This window comes from Mus musculus, chromosome 19 (assembly GCF_000001635.26).
Source record: "Mus musculus strain C57BL/6J chromosome 19, GRCm38.p6 C57BL/6J".
In the NCBI taxonomy this organism is placed as follows: Eukaryota; Metazoa; Chordata; class Mammalia; order Rodentia; family Muridae; genus Mus; species Mus musculus.
Genome location: NC_000085.6, coordinates 58002902 through 58013783, shown reverse-complemented (window position 1 = coordinate 58013783; position 10882 = coordinate 58002902). Strand labels below are relative to the sequence as shown.

The following is a 10882-nucleotide window of genomic DNA, read 5'->3' as shown; positions in this document are numbered from 1 at the left end:
CACGATCTTCTGGGCTCCTCCAAGGGCTTGGGTAACTTCTCCAGCCAGGCCCTTTGTAGCACACGCATCGTCCTCTAGGCTCCAGATGCCTGTACCCCACTGCTGCTGCTGCTCTTGGTGGTCATCTCATGGTACTGGCATCTCCAAAACACTGCATGACCCCTTCAGTCCTGGGCCTTCAATTGCAACTGAGGCTGCACCTTCACCAATGGCCTTCCATGGCCTCTCACAGTACCGAACCTCAGCTGCTTTGCGTGACCCCTTCATGCCTTCAAAACCAGTACCACCTGGGTGACCCTTACATATTACCAAGTCCCACTGCAGCAGGAGTACATCCTTGGCCATCTCTGGAACACTGCCTCTTTGTGCTTTCAGAAAACACTTCCCAGAAGATGTCACCTCAATGATGCTGGTCTCTTCTTAATCACCGCTAATTTCTTAGCTCCAGCTAACCAGCATCAATAGTCCCAGTAATGCAAAGTTTTTGCTTTGGTAGTTCTGGTATCTTGTTAATCACAGCTGATTCTTCAGCCCCAGCTAACCAGAACTACAGAATCTTCACAAACAAAACAGCAATGGCCCTGAAAAGAGTCTTTAATTTTTCCTCTGAAATTTCACAAACCAGAGCTCCATCTTCTGCAGTGTTCTCAACATTATCTTCCAAGCTCCTACATGACATCCGACAGAGCTCTTAACAACGGATGGATCTTCAAGCCCAAAGTTCCAAAGTCCTTCCACAGTCCTCCCCAAAACATGGTCAGATTGTCACAGGAATACCCCACTCTGCTGGTACCAATTTGTCTTAGTCAGGGTTTCTATTCCTGCACAAACATCATGACCAAGAAGCAAGTTGGGGAGGAAAGGGTTTATTCGGCTTACACTTCCATACTGCTGTTCATCACCAAGGAAGCCAGGACTGGAACTCAAGCAGGTCAGGAAACAGGAGCTGATGCAGAGGCCATGGAGGGATGTTCTTTACTGGCTTGCCTCCCCTGGCTTGCTCAGCCTGCTCTCTTATAAAACCCAAGACTACCAGCCAGGGATGGTCTCACCCACAAGGGGCCTTTCCCCCTTGATCACTAATTGAGAAAATGCCTTACAGTTGGATCTCATGGAGGCATTTCCTCAACAGAAGCTCCTTTCTCTGTGATAACTCCAGCTGTGTCAAGTTGACACAAAATTAGCCAGTACAGTGATCTAGATTTTTTTCACTTTTAAACAAAGACAATTTTATTCTTCTATAAAACACACTGGTATGTTGCTATCACGAATGTAAAGCAAACACAGTAGAGTGATTTTGTCAAATGAATAAATAAATATGCAGCTCACAAGGTTTCCCTTGGTTGTCAAGGAATATTCTTTTGTGTGTACAATTCTATGAATTCTATGAATATCTGAATAAAACTCTTTAAAGACAATATTTTAAATGATTGCTATAATTATGTTGTCTATAGAGAAAAGACATGGTTTTGTTAATATCTATTTGCTTGAAACATTTTGTGAAAACTATATATGGTTCCTCAGGCATCTGCATGTTGTAGTAACTTAAATGATCAAATATAGAAGGTGTTTTGTGAGGGCCCAAGCAAGGGTACCCTACTGCAACCGAGCAAAGTCAGATGAGTAGTCAGCCAGAGATTCTGTGTAGGCGGCCACTGGGGAAAACCAGACTTTTTCACTAACTCACTTTCTGTTGTGGCAACCCAATACACAGGTGTGCTGAGTTTGATAATTATCTGCTCGAAATTCAGTCTTCCTTTAGGATTTTGTTTCCAAAACACCAGGAAACAAAACATAAACTTATAATTTGACAGGTTATATGTAAGATCTGGAAGATTAACCGAGATAATGCTAGTTGGAATAAAGGTTACAGCACTGTAGAGTGGGGGTAGGGAACTGGCTGCAACAGTGTAGCAGAGTGTTCTTGCACTGGCTGCAACAGTGTAACAGAGTATCATTGCATTGGCTGCAACAGTGTAGCAGAGTTGGGGGGAAGAAAGGGGAGACTGCTCTGGCAACCTGTCTAGGAATTCTACCATAATATCTATCTCCATTTCTCCCTCCCCCTCCCCCTCCCCCTCCCCCTCCCCCTCCCTCTCCCTCTCCTTCTCTTCACAGGGTTTAAAGCAGACAATACACAATAAGATCACCCGCCCTAGAAGGTGAAGTTAGGGTAGAAAAGGTGCACATCCTAGACGTAAAATACAATGAACGGTTCATGGGTGAGTGTGATCTCACCGCAAGCAGAAAGGCCATCAGTTTGGTGTGAACACTAGAAATTTAAGTTGGAAGACAGACAGCATAGAAATGCCAGATCGCTGTGACAATTTGACCTGCTGATGAAATTGAATAGACTTAGTGTACACAGTGATGGAGAAAGAAATGTTGAGTAAAATAAGAGACTGAGGACATAGAGCAGGAACTCTGAACCACTTTATACATAAATAATAGCATAGTAGATTGTAACCAAACCATATTAATTACATTAAAATGAATGATCTCAATGTATAAATCAAAAGATAAAGACAGTTCTCTTAGATAAAAAACACAAAAGACAATCCACAGTAAATACATATGCATAGTCATATGAGAAAGAAAAAAGCAAGCCCATGGAAATGGGAATGAAAGAAAGCTGGAGCAATGGATCGCAGCACTGGGGTTGTATCCAATGATCTTTTTACTCTTGGAAACAAGAGGATGCATTTCAAGTCATGGAGACTTAACCACAGTAAACATGCATGTAGGCAACACACATACAGTCCCACCCCTATGCAGACTCTTAGAAGTTATGCACCAAGATTTTAACAATGACTGCTTGTTTCTTCTTAAAGACTTCATTAAATGAGGGCATTTTGCCACTTTTCCAATGCTAAGTACTAAGCAAACAGGCTCCACCCGTTACTGAGCTGAGTGGGTTAGGAAGGTGACAAGTGACTGAATTTATGACTGACTTATCTCCCTATTTTTGCTTTTGCATGTGTGCTTACCTGTTCCTGTAGGTGCACGTGTATGGGGTCTGCATGCAGATGTGGTTATGTACATAAAGAACCCAGAGGTCGACACTGACATTTTTCTCAACTGCTTTCCACCCTACTTTTTGAGACAGGTGTTTCACTGGACCTGGAATTCACTCATTCTAAGAAACTGTCCAGCAAGTCTGAGGGATGCTCCTGCCTTGACCTTTCCAGCATGGGAATTCCAGGAGCATGCCCATACCCATCTTTTTATATTGGTCTGGGGATCTGAACGTAGGTTCTTGTGCTATGGAGTCTTATGTCAACACAGCTGAAGTCATCTGAGAGAAGGGAACCAACCTCACTTAAGAAAATGGCTCCATGCATGCCCTAGGCAAGCCTACAGAACATTTTCTTAATTGGTGACTGATGTGGAAAGACCAAGCCCACTGTGGGCAGTGCCACCTCTGGGCTGGAGGTCTTGGGTTTTATTAGAAGCAAGCACAGCAAGCCACAGAGAGCAAGCCAGTAAGCAGCACTCCTCCATGGCTTTGTATCCAATCCTGCCTTTGGGTTCTTGTCCTGATTGAGTTCCTGTCCCTGACTTCCACAGGGATGAACAGTGATGTGAAAGCATATGCCAAATAAACTGTTTCCTCCTCAAGTTGCTTTGGTCAAGACAGTATCCCAAGACTCTATCTTCCTAGTTTTGACTATCTGCAGTTACTCTTTATCTAGACATAGTTTTGTGGTTGGGCAAACCAAAAGTACAAAAGAAAGGAAAAAGTTGTAATGGTCACATAAATAGCAACAGCAGTAAGCAGATGTTAGATCAATGACTATTAATAACAAGAGAGCAATAATATGTCAAGGAAGTAATCGTGAAAATATAACAGCATCAAATGTCTACACACTTCACAATTGAGCTGCATATAAGATGAAACCACCCTCGATAGAATCCAAAGGGGAAAAGATAAGAGCCTTGACATCCCCAAGAATGTCAACAGTTCTCTCACACCAAGACTCAGGAGAATACAGAACTATGGATACAAGACAGCTTAGTGACATACATGAGTTGACTTAATTGACAACTATAAATCTGTACATAAGTATGACCTTCATTGGATTCAAGGGTAAAAGGATTATGACCAACATAGACAATGTTTTCTGCCAAAAAGCAGGCTCAAGACATTTAAAGAAATGGAAATCATAGAAATATTCTCTTACCATAAAAGAAACAAGCTAGTAAAAATAACATGAAGTTTTTTTTAAAAAAAATAACAACACTAAATGTAGAGAAATTTAAGAAACCCACACTTCGTAGTAACTTAAGGATCAAGTAGCTATTTATAAAAAGTCAAAAAATGATTGAATTCAATAAAAACATCTTGAATTAAAATGTGAGTAATATAGGTAGGAAGTGCACAAAGGGAAAATTAGAGTATCAAAGGCTTATAATAAGCAAGAAAATTCTTGAATCAACACTTAAGTTTCCTTATGACAACAGTAAATAAATAGTTCATTAGACCAACTAGAGAGGACACAGCATTGAAGACACAAACATGAATTTATACAAAATTAAAAAAGCAGAGTCCACATAACTTGTTTCTTAGAAAATATCACACTTGATCAACCGGATGGCATGTAGCAGGAATAACAGACATCATCATAACCCTCGAGGTGTGGAGCACAGTAGTTGTAATAATTTGAACAGTAAATAGCTGTGAAGGGATGACAATGATATTTGACAACTTGGATAAAATGCTGCTTCCAAAATGTACACACTACCAAAGTGACTCAGGGGAGGGAGAGAGCCAAAAAGCACATACATGCTAAGAGTGCAAATTACATAAGAGTTGGCAGATCTATTTATATGTCTGTCTTCTCTCTCTCTCCTATATCTATTTGTCATCTAGCTATCATCTATTTTCTGTCTCTATCTCTCATCTATATTTCTTTCTCTATTTACCTATTTTCTATCAATCATCTATTTTCAGTCTATCTATCATTAATCATCTATCTATCTATCTATCTATCTATCTATCTATCTATCTATCTATCTAATCCATCTATCGTCTATCAATCATATATTATCTCTCTATCTCACCTATCCATCTATCTATCTGTTCCTATCTATCTACCTACCTATCTATCTACCTACCTGCCTACTATATTTTATCATAAACATCTATCATTTAATACCAAGAACTAATGTACATGTTTCTATTCATGTTAAGGATTTTTTCAATAATATATTACTTTCATAACTGCCATTTTATTGCTTTATGGGGATTGCAAAGATTATCATGGTTAAAAGACAATACATAAGGCATCCAAGTTCTTTTTTTGTAAAACTACAAAACAGAAAAAGGGCTTTATTTAAAAATATTCCGCTAAGAAGTTCAAGAACCGGATGGTTTCGCTGGGCTTCCTGCAGCATCTGAAGGTGAGACAACACTAATATTCTGCACAAACTCTTCAGGAAACACATGAGCAGGTAACATGTCCCTATCGTTTTATGAAGCCATTACTAGTCTGATGCTGGAATGTCACCAAGACATGACATAACTCCAAGACACCATACGTATAAACACAATTGCAAACAAAAATTATCAAACTGAATTTGGCCATAAATATAAAACAGTATGTTGTGGTCACATGATTTTAATCCTAGAAAGGCAATTCCAGTTTGAATCTGCAAAACCATCCACTTTAATTCGCCATTGTGGCAAATTAGAAACTTAAGCTACAAGATAATCTTAAATGTGTTGACAAAATTTAATATTTATTCCTGGTAAAAATTCTTAGCAGTGTTTTTTTTTAATTCTATTTTAATTAGATATTTTCTTCATTTACATTTCCAATGCTATCCCAAAAGTCCCCAATACCCCCCTCCCCTTCCCATCCACCCCCACATCTTGGCCCTGGTGTTTCCCTGTACTGAGGCATATAAAATTTGCAAGACCAATGGGCCTCTCTTTCCACTGATGGCCGACTAGGTCATCTTCTGATACATATGCAGCTAGAGATACGAGCTCCTGGGGGTACCGGTTAGTTCATATTGTTGTTCTACCTATAGGGTTGCAGACCCCTTTAGCTCCTTGGGTACTTTCTCTAGCTTCTTCATTGGGGGCCCTGTGATCCATCCAATAGCTGACTGTGAGCATCCACTTCTGTGTTTGCTAGGCCCCTGCTTTATCAGGGTCTTTTCAGCAAAATCGTGCTAGTGTATGCAATGGTGCCAGCGTTTGGAGGCTGATTATGGGATGGACCCCCGGGTATGGCAGTCTCTAGATGGTGCATCCTTTCGTCTCAGCTCCAAACTTTATCTCTGAAACTCCTTCCATGGGTGTTTTGTTCCCAATTCTAAGAAGGGGCAAAGTGTCTACACTTTGGTCTTTGTTCTTCTTGAGTTTCATGTGTTTTGCAAATTGTACCTTATATCTTGGGTATTCTAAGTTTCTGGGCTAATATCCACTTATCAGTGAGTACATATCATGTGAGTTCTTTTGTGATTGGGTTACCTCACTCAGGATGATGTCCTCCAGATCCATCCATTTGCCTAGGAATTTCATAAATTCATTCTTTTTAATAGCTGAGTAGTACTCCATTGTGTAGATGTACCACATTTTCTGTATCCATTCCTCTGTTGAGGGACATCTGGGTTATTTCCAGCTTCTGGCTATTATAAATAAGGCTGCTATGAACATAGTGGAGCATGTGTCCTTATTACCAGTTGGGGCATCTTCTGGATATATGCCCAGGAGAGGTATTGCGGGATCCTCCGGTAGTACTATGTCCAATTTTCTGAGGAACCGCCAGACTGATTTCCAGAGTGGTTGTACAAGCTTGCAATCCCACCAACAATGGAGGAGTGTTCCTCTTTCTCCACATCCTCGCCAGCATCTGCCTCAGGAAAATTTGTTTAACCCGATAAGAACAGAATAAACATTTCCCTCTCTGATTCTGAAATGAGAGGAGGGTTTTGGCTCAAACCACCTCGAACTAACAATGCACTGTCCATGGATGGAAGAAGAACCAATGAAGTAGCTTAAATCCAGCTGCAGAAGTCTATATCAAATCCCTCCCTAGGCTTGGGGAACAAAAGAGGAGGTGGAAAGAGTGTAGAGGCAGAGGTTTGGTGACAGCATGAAAACAAGAACTTCTAAAAAGAACAGGATTGTTGCACACAGAGACTGAGGCAGCATGCACAGCCTGCACAGGTCTGCATCAGAGGGGGCGGGGGTCCTCCAACTAACTGATGGGAGAAACCTCTAATCCAGAAGCAATGTCCAGCCAGTGACTATTTGCAAACAAAAATTTAGTTTCCTTCAAGGGAATGTTTTTGGAGAAACAAACTACTCAAGGGTAGACTGCATACACAGCAGTAGATGCCAACAGAAACCAAACTCAATGGCACCTTTGAAGGTTCCTGGTCTCATATGTCATGTCAGGGCCTTACCTCCCTCCCTCCCTCCCTTCCTTCTGAATCTCACTGCTTCATTTTATTATATACATACATGCATACATATTATATTCTCTCTTCTTATCCTACTGATCCTTTGCATATATACTATGGCTTCCAGTTTAGTGCTATTATAGGATTCCTGAGTGTGTGAATGTATGAGTCTTCCCCATCCCCCACCCCCACATTCTCTTGGGCTCTTTTCCAAACTGTTTGTTTTGTCCAATTCTGATGAGACAGTATTTAATATTATTATATTTTACCTTATCATCATCATTCCTGAGAAGCCTGTTGCTAAGTGGATCCAGACCGGGGGGGGGAGGAGATTGGGTGGGGGTGGGGGTGAGTAGAGGGAGGGGAAATGGTAATTAGAATATATTATGTAAGAAAAATGTATTCTCAATAAAAGGAGAAAAGATTTGAGAAACTTTAACAGAGCCTTCTCTTACTCTGTTGGGTTTCTTCATAACAAATGCGGTGCAGTGTATTCTATTCTGAGGAGTCTGCGTGGCCTGCGACTGCAGCATTATTTATTCTTGCTGCCCACCCCCTTTCATTTTATTAATTTCCTACAGGAAACTGTAGCTAATAGGAAGGCAGCAGTGGAACTGCCTCGTCCTATGGTTATTAATTAGAGCGAAGCTGTTTCAGTAGCTCAGGATGCTAAAAATGCAGAACTAAACAAAGCTGACTGACTCTCAAAATGGAATTTCAACTTCAACAGCCTGCCGGAAAAAACCCAAAACCAAACCAACAGGCACTAAAAACCTCATCTTCACTTAAGAAAATTCTCCGTGAAATGTTTAGTAAAGAGAGCAACTTGGTGTCTGACTGTTCCTCCTAAGGCTTCAGAAGTTAGAGGAATACAAAAAACAGCGCACTACATTACTGAAGTTCCAGTAAGTTTCTCTTAAAAGCCATTACCCACATTCTACCCCATCCACAGGTTACTACCCGCAGTCAGTAAAGCAAGACGCTGTATAAACTATCTTATTAATTTTATATAATGGTTAGTAAACTTTAAAATACTGCGCAATAAAACTTTTAAATGTGTCTGATGGCTCCGGATCACACTGGATAATTTATCGTTTTCTGCGACATGAAGTGTTAGGTAAGTGGATATCAAGCTGGGAAAATGCACATAATTTCTGAACATGAAAACGTATTCTACCGTGGTTCTCTCATATGATGTAAGGTTATTACTGCAACGATTTCACAATTAGTTATTAAAAGTTCCCGACAGGCATGTCTGCAAGTTGCAGAGGACGCCTGAATGTACCTGTATCATAAGGCTCCCCTCCCCAGACACACCTTAGGACCCTGTCAGAGGAAAGCTGTTTGGGGTCTGTTGGATTACAAACTGCCTGACACTCTCCTGTCAAACTCGAGGCACAACAGAGTCAAGCAGGTGACTCTGAAATGGAGTGGAACAGATGGTGAGAAATACAGATGGGCAGAAGCCTGACCTAAGAGGGCTAAAACGTGAGCAATTCTCTGAGGCACCTAGCTGTTGTTTCATATGCTTATGAGGTCTTATCTCACAGAAATAAAGGGGCAAGGGTGGGAGGGAAGGAGAGGGAGGGAGGGAGGGAAAGGAGGGAGGGAAGAGAAAGGACATAGATTCTTGAATGTGGACCACGCCATGGCCTAGAAGAAAGATTCGTGGTCCTCTCTAAAACGTGTATCATATTAAAACTGGCTCAGTTCACTTTCTTGGTGATGGAACCATTGGAGGACAGCACCAGAGCATGCTCTGTTGGGACCGGCAAAGCTTCTACAGTCTAGACAATGCGGTGACGACGTGATTGTGGTGGAGGCCGCCCTGCACCTCTGCTAAAGCAAACGAGGCGCATCTGTTCCTGCCATTCACAAGAACACCTAGGCTTGGAACTGGTCCCCTTGAAAAAGATTTCCTATATTTTTGCATATTCCTAGGAAGCCAGTGAAATCCACCTTCATAATTATGCTCCGGACTTACACTTTTTATAAACTAACCTTTAAACCAACATAAAACCAATGGGGGTCTAGTCTCAAGAAGTTGTAGAGAACACATTCATTGTATATTAAAGACTGTTTTAAGATCGATATCCTTACAAGTTTTATATATTTTACATTTGAAGGAAATAGGGATGTAGTGGCTGGTTTTGTGTGTCAACTTCACACAAGCTGGAGCTATCACAGAGAAAGGAGCCTCCCTTGAGGAAATGCCTCCATGCGATCCAGCTGCAGGGCATTTTCTTAATTAGTGATCAAGGGGGAGGGCCCAGTCCATTGTGGGTGGTGCCATCCTGGGCTGATGGTTCTGGGTTCTATAAGAGAGCAGGTTGAGCAAGCCAGGGGAAGCAAGCCAGCAAGCAGCACCCCCCAATGGCCTCTGCATCAGCTCCTGCCTCCAAGTTCTTACCCTGTGTGAGTTCCAGTCCTGATTTCCTTTGGTGATGAACAGCAGTATGGAAGTGTAAGCTGAATAAACCCTTTCCTCCCCAACCTGCTTCTTGATCATGATGTTTGTGCAGGAATACAAACCCTAAGACAATGGGGCAAGGGAGACTTACCCCTATTACACAATAGTTCCATCCAATAGGAAGCCCCAGCTTTTGTTTTGAGGTTCCTGTGCCTTGTTGCTGTTTGTGATATGCATGAGGTTCAGTCTTTTTGGGTCACATAAGTGGTAAATAAAAGCAAATATTTATTTCTTACAGCTGGGGAGATTATGTCCTGGGTGCAGTAGATTTGTGTGTGGTGAGAGGACTCTTCCTGGTTTGCAGGTGGCCTTCTGCTCATTGTGTGTTCTTTTGAGAAAGGAACCAACCGTTCCGTGGAGCATCATCCTCCTGACCACTCACCTCACAGACTCCCCAGATCTGGGTGCTTTTAGCATTGAGGGTTAGGAGTCCAGCATAAGATGACTACGGTGTATACAAACATTGAGGCCACACCAGTATAGATTCAGATACTTTGTATTCTAGTGTTTTTGTCCTGGGAAGGTGTTAAATAAACAATGGAGACAACTAAGTTTAAAAGGTAGAGCAGTTACCTCAGTACCTGGAGTTGCGAGTCAGCTGCACAAGCTAAAGCCATGCATTTAGTTTCAAGGCTGCTCTTATGATCTTTATCGCTATTGTTCAGGCCACGCCCCTAAGTACCAAGGACATCTTCACACCTGCACGTGATGTAGAACAGAATACATAATGTGTTCTGATAGGCTTTCTAGTTGGAAAATATATTTATATGTTTGTAACTATAGTTAATGTTTCTTCCCCCGCCCCCCACCATGATCTGAATGTTTAATATATGTAAAAATACTACACATACTACATACATTTACATATAAAGAAATAAAAGAGACTAAGGATGGACAGAATGTTAATATTTGTGAGGATGGACAGAATGTTAATATTTGGCTAGAAATTGAAAAATTATCTCAATTTAGGCTTTTAAATTTTAAATATGTTAGTGCTAA

At 41.3% G+C, this 10882-nt stretch overlaps 1 protein-coding gene across 4 annotated transcripts in view; it reads right to left on the bottom strand.

Moving 5' to 3' along the window:
* The window catches only part of Atrnl1 (attractin like 1), a 522384-nt gene that overhangs the window by 119560 nt on the left and 391942 nt on the right, over positions 1-10882 (bottom strand). The gene's annotated exons all lie outside the window — the stretch shown is intronic.